The sequence below is a fragment of the Haplochromis burtoni genome, unplaced genomic scaffold, assembly GCF_018398535.1.
Source record: "Haplochromis burtoni strain Fernald_Lab_line unplaced genomic scaffold, NCSU_Asbu1 Contig_398, whole genome shotgun sequence".
Classification (NCBI taxonomy): Eukaryota; Metazoa; Chordata; class Actinopteri; order Cichliformes; family Cichlidae; genus Haplochromis; species Haplochromis burtoni.
The window spans coordinates 464,153-478,386 of NW_024582759.1; the positions used below are offsets into that span (position 1 = coordinate 464,153).

At 43.5% G+C, this 14,234-nt stretch overlaps 1 protein-coding gene across 2 annotated transcripts in view; it reads left to right on the plus strand.

Annotated features, from left to right (window-relative positions):
• Nucleotides 1-14,234, plus strand: part of kank4 (KN motif and ankyrin repeat domains 4) — a 78,954-nt gene that overhangs the window by 1,955 nt on the left and 62,765 nt on the right. Inside the window, exon 1 of one of the 2 annotated variants that reach the window (XM_014340718.2) lies at nucleotides 72-502. The exons of the other annotated variant lie outside the window; for it this stretch is intronic. The gene's annotated coding sequence lies outside the window, so the exon portion shown is untranslated. Of the gene's footprint in view, nucleotides 1-71; nucleotides 503-14,234 lie in introns of those variants that run through there. 2 annotated transcript variants of the gene reach the window in all.

Consider the following 14,234-nt stretch of genomic DNA (forward strand, 5'->3'; position numbering starts at 1 on the left):
TCTCTCTCTCTCTCTCTCTCTCTCTCTCTCTCTCTCTCTCTCTCTCTCTCTCTCTCTCTCTCTCTCTCTCTCTCTCTGTGTATACTTGTGAGCATCTGAGCGAATCCCGTTTGATGTATGCTGAGGAGGTGGGTGTATCCAGCCCAGCCGCTCTGATGTTGGGAGGCAATAACTTCCATCCTACTCAGTCTGCTCTCTACTCTCACTGCTCTCCTGTTTCAGCCAGTCTGTCTGCCTCCTAGCGTAGTACTCTGCTTTCACTCACCATTATTCATCGCCATCTAAGGATATATATATATATTTACACAAACCCACAGAGGCAGACGGAGCACCTTCCTAACGGACCCGAGACTTTGCATTTGGCTGATAGAGATATAAAATATACACCACCCTGCAAAGACATAAAAGTGGGGCTCGATAGCAGTTCTTCTTAAACTGACATTTGTTGTTCCCCGCTACTACATTTTTTCCATCACAAAGGATTTCACAAGCAGCTGCTGAGGTAAGGGAAAGATAGATTTCTCTCCGTTTGACTGTTTTTCACGTGCATTTGTCCCCTGGTGCATCCTGGTCTTCCAGGTTCGGTGCTTGGCAACTTGAGAACACGTTTTTTTTAGCATGTTGTGTTTGATCAACTGATTATATTTATTCTGGGCTTCTCTCTGAGCTTATGGATCTCTTAGTGTCTGTGTTGTAATCAGATGAAGCAGTCCGGGCATGCACATACATCTGTGCTAACAAATGATATCTCTTTGTTTATCATTACTCCTCCTACCTGCTGATTCTTCCTCTGAAGTGTTTTGTTAGCAAGGACAAGCATCAGTAAAACTCACTGCTGCTCCAGCTAACCTCTTTCAGCTGGAGCCTGACATGTGCACATATGTGTGGGGTTACAATATAAGCACGCTGTGGTGAAGTGCTGTAACTAGTCAGTGGCTGGTCAGAAGGAGTAAAAGCGAAGGATGGTTGTTGTTCGGAGTGATCATATATGCAACTTCTGCTTGGTTGCCTCTGCATTCAGTGTGCCTCTCTTTGCTTTTCCCTTCCCTGCCCTCTCCCTCCCTCTCTCTGCTCTCTTATGGTCTGCTTGTATTCACAGTCTTGGTCACTGCTCTGCTTGCCTGCCACAGACCATTGGCCATGGTTGGATGGCTAACCGCAGCTACACAACATTAAAAAGGCAAAAAGTTCCTATTTCGCGGGGCATGTTTGCAGGGTACCACTTTGTGTGTGTATGTGTGTGCTATATGCTGCATTTACTGACTTTTGGATTTCTACTCCGTCGCTCAGGTGAAAGGGCACGCGGTTGTTAGCACATAACACACACTGTCCTCAGAGATACAGCTGACCTGCATTTAGTCCTTGCGTGTGTATGTGTGCGTGTTCTGTGTTTGTGTTTGTGTGTGTCAGTGTGATTTCCTTGGAGGTTCAGAGAGGTGAGTCATACCAGCTCAGAGGCTGGTGGCTGTAAGAGTCATTCGGTGTAACGATGCCTTGATGTGCGATTTGCAAATTGACACTGTCTGATGGAACCGTGTATCTGTGAAATGCCAACTTTTCAGGAAATGAAAGCAAGCAGAACTGCCTTTTTAAGCTCAGTCGTCATTCATTTTTAAGGCTTTCTAGTACAGCTGGAAGCAGTTTTGTCATCTCAAGTCTAACAGAACTTTCTCCACACAGAGGGGTTTGTAGTGTTTTCAAGCTAGCCGAGAGACTGCTAAATAACATTAAAAAAAATCCAAATGTTGAATATCTAAGACGTAAAATAAAAGCATGCATATTTAACATAAACAAAACAAATACTAACAGCACACAGAACATGTTTTTGTTGATATCTATAACCCGCAGCCGGATCATAGCAGCGTGGTTCTTTGATTGGGAGTGTCTGCTGAAATTCTTCAACAGCTATTTGTTGGATTCCCATGAAAACTCAGACAGACATCCATGGTACCCTGAGGAAGAATCCTGCTGGCTTTGATGATCGCCAGAGTTTCCCTATGAGGCTGTTGTGAAGCTGTGTAAAATGTAAATATAAACAAAATGCAATAATCTGCAAAACTCATAAACTCTGAGCCATTTTTGCCTCTGTAGCATCTATTTTTTTAACAGCAGTTTGTAAATGTCTGTGCTGCTGTATAAATATACAAAACCTTCCCTGAAACTGACAACATCAGGATGGGAGCATGTGTTGATCTTAAACCTCACATTTTCATGTAACCTTCAGCACTGATGGTGCCCATGTTTTCCAAAAAGAATTTCCCATTTTGATTCATCTGGCCACAGAGCAGTTTTCTACTTTTTCACAGTCCATGTTAAATGACCTTTGGTCCAGAGGAGACTGTGACCTTTCCGGCCACTTGTGACTTCTACTTCTTTGCATGACAGAGGTTTAGCCTGCATGTGTGAATGGCACCATAAACTGTGTTTGCATGATCACAGAATCATGCCCGTGTTTAATGCTGTGTCACCCGAAGGCCCGAAGACCACAGGCATCCAGTATTGATTTTCAGCCTTGGCCTTTATGAAGATATTCATGTTATGTACCCTAGATGATGAGAATCATGCTTACATTGATAAACATGATTCTGAAATAATGTGAAGATTGATGAGTCTCTGTCCATCTTTGCTTCTGATACACGCTGCCTCATTTTATATCCAATCATATTACTGACCTGTTGCCAGTTTAGAATCAGAATCAGAATCAGAAAGGGTTTTATTGCCAAATGTTGAGCAGGTTTACAACATTAGGAAATTGCTGCGGTACTTAGTGCAAAACATACTATCAGATAACGCTTAAATAAACATAAAAATACAGATTGTGTCCAGGGGGAGAAGGGTCAGCTGTGATCTGAGCTGCACGCCGCAGTGTCCTGGAGGTGTACAGGTCCTGCAGAGATGGGAGTCTGCAGCCAATCACCTTCTCAGCAGTGCGCACAACACGCTGCAGTCTCTGTTTGTCCCTGATAGTGGCTCCAGCGTACCACACGGTGATGGAGGAGGTGAGGATGGACTCGATGATTGCAGTGTAGAATTGCATCATCGTCCGTGTTGGCAGGTTGAATTTCTTCAGCTGCCTCAGGAAGTACATCCTCTGCTGGGCTTTCTTAATGACGGAGGTGATGGTGAGCTCCCACTTCAGGTCCTGGGTGATGGTGGTACCCAGGAAGCGGAATGAGTCCACAGAGGTGATGAGGGTGTCAGTCAGGATGATGGGGGGGAGTGGGGCTGTGTGCTTCCTGAAGTCCACAACAATCTCCACTGTCTTCTGGGCATTCAGCACCAGGTTGTTGTGGCTGCACCAGGACACCAGACATTCAACCTCCCTCCTGTAGGCAGACTCATCCCCGTCCGAGATGAGTCCAATAACGGTGGTGTCATCTGCAAACTTGATTAGCTTGACAGACTGGTGGGTGGAGGTGCAGTAGTTGGTGTACAGGGAGAAGAGCAGAGGAGAAAGAACACAGCCCTGAGGGGAGCCGGTGCTGATGGTCCGGGAGTCCGAGACATTCTTTCCCAGCCTCACATGCTGCTTCCTGTCCGTCAGGAAGTCAGTGATCCACCGGCAGATGGGATCAGGCACATTCATCTGGAAAGCTTGTCTTGGAGATGGTCTGGAAGGATGGTGTTGAAGGCAGAGCTGAAGTCCACAAACAGGATCTTGGCGTAGGTTCCTGGGGAGTCCAGATGCTGCAGGATGAAGTGTAGGGCCATGTTGATAGCATCGTCTACAGACCTGTTGGCTCTGTATGCAAACTGCAGGGGGTCCAGGAGGGGGGCCGTGAGAGTCTTGAGGTAGGAGAGAACCAGGCGCTCAAATGACTTCATGACCACAGATGTCAGAGCTACAGGTCTGTAGTCATTTAGTCCAGTGATCCTAGGTTTCTTGGGGACAGGGATTATGGTGGAGGACTTGAAGCAGGCAATTTCTGCCGTGAGGAATTGAAAATGCCAGAAAACACTGGGGCCAGCTCGTTTGCACAGTGTCTGAGGGTGGCAGGTGACACACCGTCTGGGCCAGGAGCTTTTCGAGCATTCAGACTCTTAACTGCTTCCTCACATCTGCTTCATGAATATGAAGGGTATTAACTCAGTTAGCTGCAAAATGTTCCTCTAACTTAGGTCTACTTCATTTGCCTGTCTTTTCTCACCACCTTTTCAACTTTTTTGAGACGTGTCACTGCCATCAAATACCAAACAAGATAATATTTTTCATATAAAAGCAAAATGTATCCGTTTAAACATTTGATATGTTTTCTGTGTTCTACTGTGGATAAAATATGGTTCCAGGAGATCTCAAAATCTGTACACTCTGTTTTTATTTACACGTTGCACAGCATCTCAGACTTTTTGGAATTGGGGTCGTACATTTACATTTTCTGGGGTGAACTAAAAACAGCTTGAAGGGTAAACTGGCCAAGTTTGGTCTTACAGTGGAAACCAGACGCATTAGAGACCAAGCCGTAGGTAGAACTGTAAAGGAAGGCCTCAGCAGCCTAATCTGATGGAAAGTCTATTGAAGCACTAAAGCAGACACACACACACACACACACACACAGAGACCCTGGGCCCACCCAGAATGTGTAGCCACTTCAGTGAGCATTTAGCATTGCTGCTCTTATGCAGAGCAAACACATGGAACCGTGAACAAAATCATGCTATGCTTTTCTTTCCTCAGCAACCCTGTTGTGTTGTCTGGGTCTGTGTACGTGATGGTCGTGATGATAATTATTTCAGTTCATTATTCTGAAGATAGCTTCCAAACAAAGAAGCAGCTCAAAATACTTCACACGGCACACGACACAAATCCCTCACAGCGTCATCTCAGTGATGTGTGTGCGGGTCTGGTGTGTGTAGAGCAGCGCCTGTGGAGCTGAATGGGCAGTAATGTGCGTAGTGGGAGTGTGCGTGAAGTTAGCGGGTGCCAGTAGATACCAGTCTGTGCCCTGGCTGTGTGCCCGGTGCTCCCATGTGGTTTATGTTCTCCAGAATTTCACATCCAAGTTCAAGTTCAAATTTTATTTGCCACATGCAGTGGCAGGTTGCCCTGCAGTGGAATGAACCCGCCCCCCGACCATACACACACAACACAGACATCACATGAGGATACAAGTCAGAGAACGGTTGCATTACAGAAAAAACACTGAAATGTACACTACAATGGGAAAGTACAAGAGGAAAAAAAGAGACCTCTACTCATGCTGGGCTATAGGAGGACAGCATGAGAACAGGAAACAAAAAACTGACCAGTGACCAGCAACAGGGTTGGGTAGGGGATAAGGAGTAATCCCAGGCAACACAGCAGCCATCCTGCCACTGGGCCGACTCTCCAGCGTGGGCCCAGACCCGCCTCGTGTTCCATTGACTTTTCCGAAGACTTCACCAAACCCATAAATGTCTTTGTTGGCCCACACAGCGTGTGCGTGTTTGTGTACAAATGTGTGCATCAAGTTGATTGCTTAAAAGGATAAGGGTGTCTAATTTCATACTGTAGCAAACAATGCAATGCAAAGACAAAACAGAGCCAGGAACAAAAACAAAAAGAATCAGTTGAGTTTGTGTGAGCTGTCAAAAACACTTCCTTTTATGCGTTTTTAAGGTTAAGCCAATGCAGGGGGGCACAAAGTTTATTTTTTTATGTCCACAGTATTCAAAGTGTTTAAAAAAGATGCGCTTTCATCAAACAAGTGGCAGAGTTGTGGGTAAGGAGCTTTAGGGCTTCTTAGCACTGCTGTGGGAGGGAGAGGGACTCCTAAGCAGTCAAAGAAGCCAAAAACCCCTTGCTGAGAATACACACTGATACAGTACACAAGCACTAAGAGTTAGAACGCACACACACATGCACCAGCTGAATGAACGCCCAGGGACAGCACTACTAATCTCATTCTCTGTTGACATACTATTCCTCAGCTGTGCCACGCTTTCTGAGCGCTCTCTCGCAGCGTGTTGATATCCTGACGCTGGAGGTGTATTCCCTGCTATCAGAGTCAGCAGAAGGTAAAGTTCACAGAGGGCCAGAGGTGTGTGTATACTCTGTGCCCTCAGCATTTCTGATCTGCAAACCACAGCTGTGCACAGACTGCACTATTTTACAAAACAATAACTCTTTGCAAAAGTTTAGATGAGTTAGCACTTCAGCTGCCTTTAGTAGCAGAGTTCATCTGGAGTGCTGCTGTGAACAGATTAAGAACAAATGCATTAAAAATTCAGACGTGCCCATAAAAAAAAAAGATAAAAGAAAAAAAAAGGATTTGAAAGTACAAATAAAATGAAAAATGTGCAACTTTATCAACTTAGAAAATGGAGACTTTTGTAGAAGTCAGCACTTTGGCTGCAGACGTTCACGAATTGGCTGAGGTGGATCCAGACCATTTTTGGACACAAGCCAGCCATGAAGTCAGCGCCAAGGTAGGCAGATTTCTTTCTTTGCCCTGAAAGCACGTTTTGTGCTTAAAGGCATGTTTGCTGGTGTAGATCTGTGAGCAGTCTAACTACAGACTGAAACAATTTGCTCTATCAGTGTGGGTCTTTTGGTAAACTAATTGAAGCCGTTCAGATCAGTGTTATTCGTATCAACGTCTGTTTACAGGCACGACTCATTGGTCACCATCACTCCATCACAGAGTATCACATCCCTGGATAAATCCACCATTAGCTGTTTTATGCTTTGCTGGGATATTGTGCAGATGCCGATTATTAGTGATTAAAGTCTGGTATTTGTATTTCCAGTGCAACTCCCTCCACACATTGAAGAGCTTCTTTTTGGTGATCAAGGCAATCTGCAACAGATTCAGTGCTTTGCAGAAAGCTGGTGATTCATCAGACATCTAATGTTTATGCTTTGCTTTCTTTTGTGCTGACAGTCATACCTGACCACCCCTTCCTATGCATGTTGTGACAGTAGCTGTGTTAAAGAGCCTGCTTTTAACTTTCCTTGTTTGATTCCTTTCTCTGTTTCTTCTTTTATATCTGTGTCATGGTGATGTCAGTTTCAAACTGAGATCTGAAAGGGTTTCAAGCTGTTGTTAAAATTTAAATAACATTATTCCTAAGATGATCTTTTTTTTGTAATATAATCTTTTCATAGATATATGGCAACAGGAATTAGTCCAGTCCTGGAAAAACAATGGGTTATGCGAGCATTGTTACTGAGCTTCACAATGGTGTGTGTGTTTTTGTAGAGTTTCCATGGTGGATGCCTGAGTGGGTGAGTTTAGCTGGACAGGGGTCACTGAGGTGGGCTGCAGTTCTTTGCTGAGTGGGACTGTGGAGATCAGAGGAACAATACAGCAAGGCTTGTTCTTGTTCTTTGGTTTTCGGGGTGAGTGGGGGACACTGGCCCTGGTTTTCATTTTTCAGCAAGACGACACATTCAAAGCGTTTCACGGCACCGCTGTCCTCCACCCACCTCACCAAATACTTACCCATATTTTTAATTGTGCTGTATTTGCTAGTACGGACTGCGAACAAGCCCGGGGATAAGGTTTCTAATGTTATCAGAAAGGAAACAGAAGTTTTCAAGTCATTACAACACAGCTGGCAGCAATAAGAGCTTTCTAAACAAAATACCTTATAATGTGATCATATTATAAGTAAATGCTTAAAGCGATTATCAAACTTAGGCACTTGCATTTTAGATTCACCCCCTCAGACGTTGATGATGTGATAAAAAGTGAAAAAACATACAGATGGATTTTCAGGTAAAGATTCAAGGTTCAAACCAGCAGGACATTTCTCAAGGACCAACAATGGCTTTGTCCATCCTTACATTGTTCCCTCCCTTAAGTATCCCCACCACTGATTCTTAATGGATTCCTGGCATTGACAGGCAGGAAAAAACAGAGTCTGTCGTGAGTGGAGTCAAGACTGCTGAAGGGAACGTGGGACTTCCTTAATGGAAATTTCATTGCCAAATACTGTGTTTTAATTGGCTGGATGCAGGAGGCAGGAACTTCCTGTTGGAGTGTTGTTAGAAGTAACCACTCCCTGTGAAAGGCCAAGGTTTTGTGTATGCATGACTTTATGCTCATGTGTGTTCTAATCAAGGAATAATGTTTTGTTGTTCAGAATATTTACTTATAAGATGTGTGGATGCACTGTGAAGTTCTTGGGAGGATTGTGTTTTTGGTGTGCACAGTAGACACTGAAATAGAGCAAAGCTTTCCATCCACTGAAGTTCAGCTGCTATTATCACGTGACACACTCTACTCTCTGAAACATGAATTGGCCTTTGATTGCATTGCATAATTTGCAGTACAGTGCTCTAGTGAAGCTGTCGTGCAGCGCATGCACTGCTTTACCACTCAGTTTGCAATTACTGATGCCACCACATTAACCTGTAATTGGCCAGATGTGTAAAAGGGGCATGAAAGTGTGTGGCATTACTTGCATTTGCATGTTTTATATAAATGCCTTTTATACAAACCTTTTCCTTTGATTTGTATAAAAGCGGTTGCATTTACCTGTGTATGGGCAATGCTTACAAGCAAGTACCGTATATTTAAAGCTTGCTCTGAACCTTTCGAGCATGTCATGGATCTCAGTCCCACCCAATCAGCCACCTGAAGGCTGTGATTATATGTTTTCCTCAAATAGAAGTTCATTGCCGTCACTTCACAGCCTTCACTGTGCTCCACTTAATGTATGCTTACATTGAGTGATGCGACCAGTGTTTAGACTTCAATTATCAGCTGTCTGTATACTCTGCATCCACAAGTTTGTTCCATGTGAGCTTGCTAACTGAATTACATTGACTCCTACTGCTCTTGCTGACAGCATGAATGATGATGAGGGATTATGGGCAAACCACAGCTATGCAGTAGAAGAGTATATGGAAGGATACGGTTGTGGTCAAAAGTTTACATGCACTCATCATGGGCATAAATTTGATGGTAATTCTTGGCTTTTAATGATATCTTTGAACCATTCTGTTTACAAGGTGGAATAACTGTACAACATACATCCCCACGGGATCAAAAGTATATATATATATATATATATACAGCCTGACTAATATCTGGTTACCTTAGCAAGTTATAATTCTGTCTGGATATTTGGCAAATATTTGAATTGGTAGGTTGCATTTAAATTCGTTGGTTTTCTGACATCTTTCTAGCTTTTATGCGTAGTCCACAGATTTTCAAGAAAGGTTGAGAATGGGGCCTCGATAAGGCCATTCCAAAAACTTTGTCCAAAACCAATTTTGAGTTGTGTTTGGGATCATTGTCACACACCAGAAACGCCTAATTTCAACCATCTAGCTGTTGTGTTCAGGTGAAGTTGAAGATTTTGTAGGTAGTCCCCATCCTTCATTATTCCATCCACTTTGTACAATGTACCAGCACACCTAACAGCAAAACTGCTTGACCGTTGGTACAGTTGGTACAAACTGGTTCTTAGGTTTGAATGGCTAACCTTCCACCTCTGAACATGCCATTGTGGCTAAGTAGCTCAATGTTTCTGTTTCTAAACATCCTAACCAGTTTCCTCTCATCTGACAGTGACAGTTTGGATCTTCTTCCAGACCTTGGCACACATACAGTTGTTTAACCCGATGATCCTGGACTCTGTATTTTTTTTATAAATAGCCGATTAAACCCTGATGAGTGTACGGAAACTTCTAACCACAACTGCACATGATTTGAATATGTGGAAGAGTATCAGAGTTTAATTTTTCCTTAGAAGATTGCAAAGTTAACTGTTGGCTGGTTCTTACATATTGCACATTCTACCCAATCGCTCAAAGTGCTTTATACAACATGCCTCATTCACCCATTCATACAAGCTATTTTTTCTATGCTTAAGTGCTTTCTGTGTAACATTCACACCCAGCCACACTCCAATGGATTCATCGGAGAGCAACTTGAGGTTAGCATCTTGCCCAGGGATATTTGGCATTCAGACTGGAGCAGCCAGGGATTCAACCACCAGCTTCCCAATTAGTAGATGACCTGTTCTACCTCCTGAGCTACAGTCACTGTGTTCATGGTTAGCTACTTTTCAAGCTCAGTATCTTTGGATTATGGACAGTTAGTTGGGGAGAAAAAAAATGAGATCCTGGAGAAAAAACAAATTTTCAAACACACACCACTGTTGCAGGCACTTTAAACCAGGCACAACTGGTATCTTCCATTTGCATAACTGCAGTGGCAGCAGACCCGTGCTTCCTGTTGGCAAGAAACAGCAGCAGCAGCAGTGTGGCACTGCAGATGTCAGAGACATGTCAGTCTTCTTGTTATTTCTCAGAGTATGCGTTTGATGAATAGATCCACATCTAAGATATCTCCCTCTTTGTTACACATTATATATAGATTCCATTCATTTAAAGGTTATCTGCATTTGTGTTCTCCTGCTGCTTGTGCCTTCCACCATGCCTGCAGGTGTGCGGGCTTTTAAGTCAGTTTTTCTTTGTTTTGTCACAGAAGTTTCTGAATGTGAACGTGCAACGCCTCCAAGTGTTTGAGAGTACGCTTCTGTGAACCTTTGAGAACCGAGCGATGGTTTTTATGTCTGTCTTGTGCTCGAAATCCCCAACACTACTCTCAGGACAACCACAACACATGCTTTCTCTATCTAACGACTCATTTTTCTAATGAAAATTTTATGCCTCTTGTCTGCAAGCCAAAGAGAAAATTGTCCTTATGCCTTTTCCACCCTCTCTGTTCTCCATCTTCTTGTTCTAGCTATGCCCCACACACTGGCACACACGTACAGATTACAGACGCAGGCTCACCTCATGTTGTGTCTAATGTACATATCGCTTTCCCCTGGCGTTAAAAACTGACACATTTGAGGTTATAGGAGTAAAGATGAAAGACATAGATGAAACAAAGATGGGATAAAGAAGAAGTGAGATGATGGGTAGCAGGTGAGATTGAAGAGTTTTTCTGTGTAAAAGAATCCAACGTGTGTGTGTGTGTGTGTGTGTGTGTGTTCAGAACAGTTGTTTGATGTTCTTCCCACCTTCCCATCCCATAATAAGTTACATGAAACTTTGGAATGCAGATCAACAGATGAATGCTTTGGTGCTGCATGCACTGTATGCGAGTTTATGGTTGTGTATGAACGTGTGAAATCACACTGCTGATGTATGTAGTGTTAATTTACACACACGCATGCATAAGCCATGAGATGTTAGAGGTGTGTTTGTGTGCGTTCATTGCGGTCAGAAAATTTCTCGTGTGAGTTTGTCGGTTTTGCAGGGTGTTTGTCCTCATTGGAGCTGCTGCATGAGTGGGATTTAATGAGCCTCAACCTTGGCCATCTCCCCCACCTTTGAGTGTGCGTTTGTGCGTTTCAGCTCCTATCAGCATCTTGCCAGAACTGCTAAAACACTTATTTCCCCCAGTCACAAAACAAGCGGATACTTTTGTTCAAAAAGTGTTTACTCAGCGTTCTCTTCTCACATAGCATTGAATGTTTGGGCCAAATGTGTCCCCACGTCTGAAGTTTTTCTAGTGGCCACATTTGACCTTGATTGACTGTGTTGACTCAAAGTAATCCAGCTTCTGGGGCTTGACCACAGGTTCACCTGTTATAGACCAGCTGTCAGGTGTTTTGTCACATTTAGGCACACCTTCCATGACCCAGGTCAAGTCTGGCTCGTGGTTTTTGGGACACATCTGGCTCACGCGTACATGCCAAAACGTCATATTAGGGCAAAATGTGTCTGCTAGTCATGGATAGCATCATTTTAGCCACAATACAAGAGCTCCCCCTGTATTCCCACTGAATTTTGAGAAAATCAAGATTGCATACAACTTATAAAATTTAATTTAACTCTCAGGGGCGACAAAAAATACTTAGTAAATAAAAAATGGCAAAAAAAGACCATTTAAAATTTCCATATACGCGATCAATCAATGGAAAAAAATGTGTGTTAGAGGCAAACATGGCTTCATGTATACACAGGTCGAATAGCCTGTCACATTAGCTCAGAAATAGTGGCAGTTCATAGTGAGTAACACTTTGATTCGGTGACAGGCGGCAGGATCAGGCTAACAAACACAGCAGACTTGGCAGGCAGAACATCAACAGCTGGCAGGCAACAGGTAAGAGGCAGGGAAATCGAAGCTTTAGATCAAAGGAAACCTGCCGCTGTAGTAACATTAGGCTTATCAGATATGTGTAGAAAACTGTGCTGGGAATTCTTAAGCTGCCGCTCGATGTTTGCCTTTCACAAATGTATAGATCTGCTTCTGATGAAGCACTCCCTTTCCAAGCACTGTGGAAAAAGAGGGGAAATTTAAAGGACGCGGCTGGAGTATCATTTACTGCCCTCAGTATCCCCAAATTCAACTAATGCCCCTGATATGTGGAACCTCAGCACAGACTTTAAAAAGCAAGTCAGCAGCGTGTGGCGAGGGGGAGCGGGGAAGGCACAGGTGTCACTGTGACACAATCAGGCAAGATTGCAGCACTTGAACAGGCACACCCGCCATGAATAACTCTAATCAGCAGGACTGCATCCGCAAGGGCCTTTTCTGACTGTCACTCAGGGCCAAGTGTTTGAAGCCACTTTTCATTTTTAAAGCCAGCTCCTCCAAATATACTTAGCAGTAGAGATTGAATCCAAATGACATCCTTTAAAAAATGTTTTGGCAGCAAACAAAATCAAAGGATAAAGGGATTAAGGACAGGCTAAAATTAGGGGTTAGTTAAACAGCTCTTCATGAAAGCAAATAGGTTGCCAGCAACAAATAATTACAGCTTTAATTCACTATTCGAAAGGCAAATTATTTTATTAAGCTGCAAGACAAAAATAGTGATCTGCAAGAGCGCGTTGGCGCACTCGTAGCCGTGGATGCTCAGGCACAAACCGGGCCAACTGCAGTTAGAAAGATGTGAAGATCTAAAGTTCACACACAGCTCTCTGATGAGCTGTGTGTGAACATTAGCTGTGATTATGAACAAATGATGGCCGTCACTGTGGTTTAACTGTACAGGAACAACAAAGATTCAGCCACAAAGTCACACCAAAAAGTTTGTATGGATCACATAATCTCCATAGATCTGTACAGTATAAATTCAAATTTTCCTGACATCTCACAATGTGATGCTCACTGAAACTGTAAGCATTCATTTTCCAGTGTCTTGGTAAAAAACAAAGAAATAGAAACTGAAATTCCAATTTCACTTCACCAAATCCCCCAAAACTCTCTATAAACATTCAAAAGTTTGACTAGCTGTCGTTTTCCATTTTCTTCCGGCCTCCGGAATGCCAGAAGTTGCTGACACGGTGCCATTATCTCCCTGTTCTCCCCGGTAACTAAAATCCACACAGACAGCATAGCCAATCAGATAACAGATAGCCCCTGATTTCAAATCAGCGCCGCACGCCTTTCATCCTGCTGCTAGAAAGCATTTTGCTTGACAGATAGGTTCCTGCCGAGTGTTTACTGTAAGCAGCATGTGAAAAACGGACATAATGAGAAAGGAGACGGGGGGGCAGACGTATGATGTATGATATGGTGCTCCTGTTGAAGATGCAGAAACAATGAGGGGAGGAAAGAGCAAGAAAGTAGAGGAATGGTGGAGAAAAATAGAAAGCATAGAGTGAATAGGATGAGGAAGAGGTGATGAGAGGTGGGAGACAAAATCTGTCTTTCAGCTCTCCTCCCATGTCAGCTGGAAGAAGCTGGGTGGAGAGATGTTAAAGGAATGAATGGGTAAAAAAAAAAAAGAGTGAGAGAGATTGTCATTACTGCATTCCAGAGGCCATGTTTCCCCGTATCTCTGACTGCCTGTATGTATGCCTCCAAATCAGATATTTCCATCAGTCAGCCATGGGTTCCTAAAACACTGAGGTAGCTCATTTTTTTCCCATTTTTATCCAGCAAATCAGATCAGAGAGATAAAGGAAGGGAAGCAGGCCAAAAGACAGACTGGGGATAGACAGAGGAAGCAGATGAGAAGGCGCCAGTGACGGTTGAAAAGAGGAGGGAGAGGAGAATCTGCATCTTTGATATATTTGACTTCTTTAATGAGGGTTCGGGTCTCACCAGCATACTACTCGATGATGTGCCTTTCGTCACTCCACTGTCGTATTTCCTCTGTGACATTAATGAAACTCTCATCCGAGCCCGGGACCAAACCTCAGAGTAAATTGGTTTCCTCGCCACTATGATCACTGGTTGCACCGCATATTTGGAATGGATGGAGAAGACCTTCCTGTTCAAATTAAGCAGCTTGGCCAGCTGTCAGTGTGAATTAGTGTAACCATAAAATGGAATAAATGT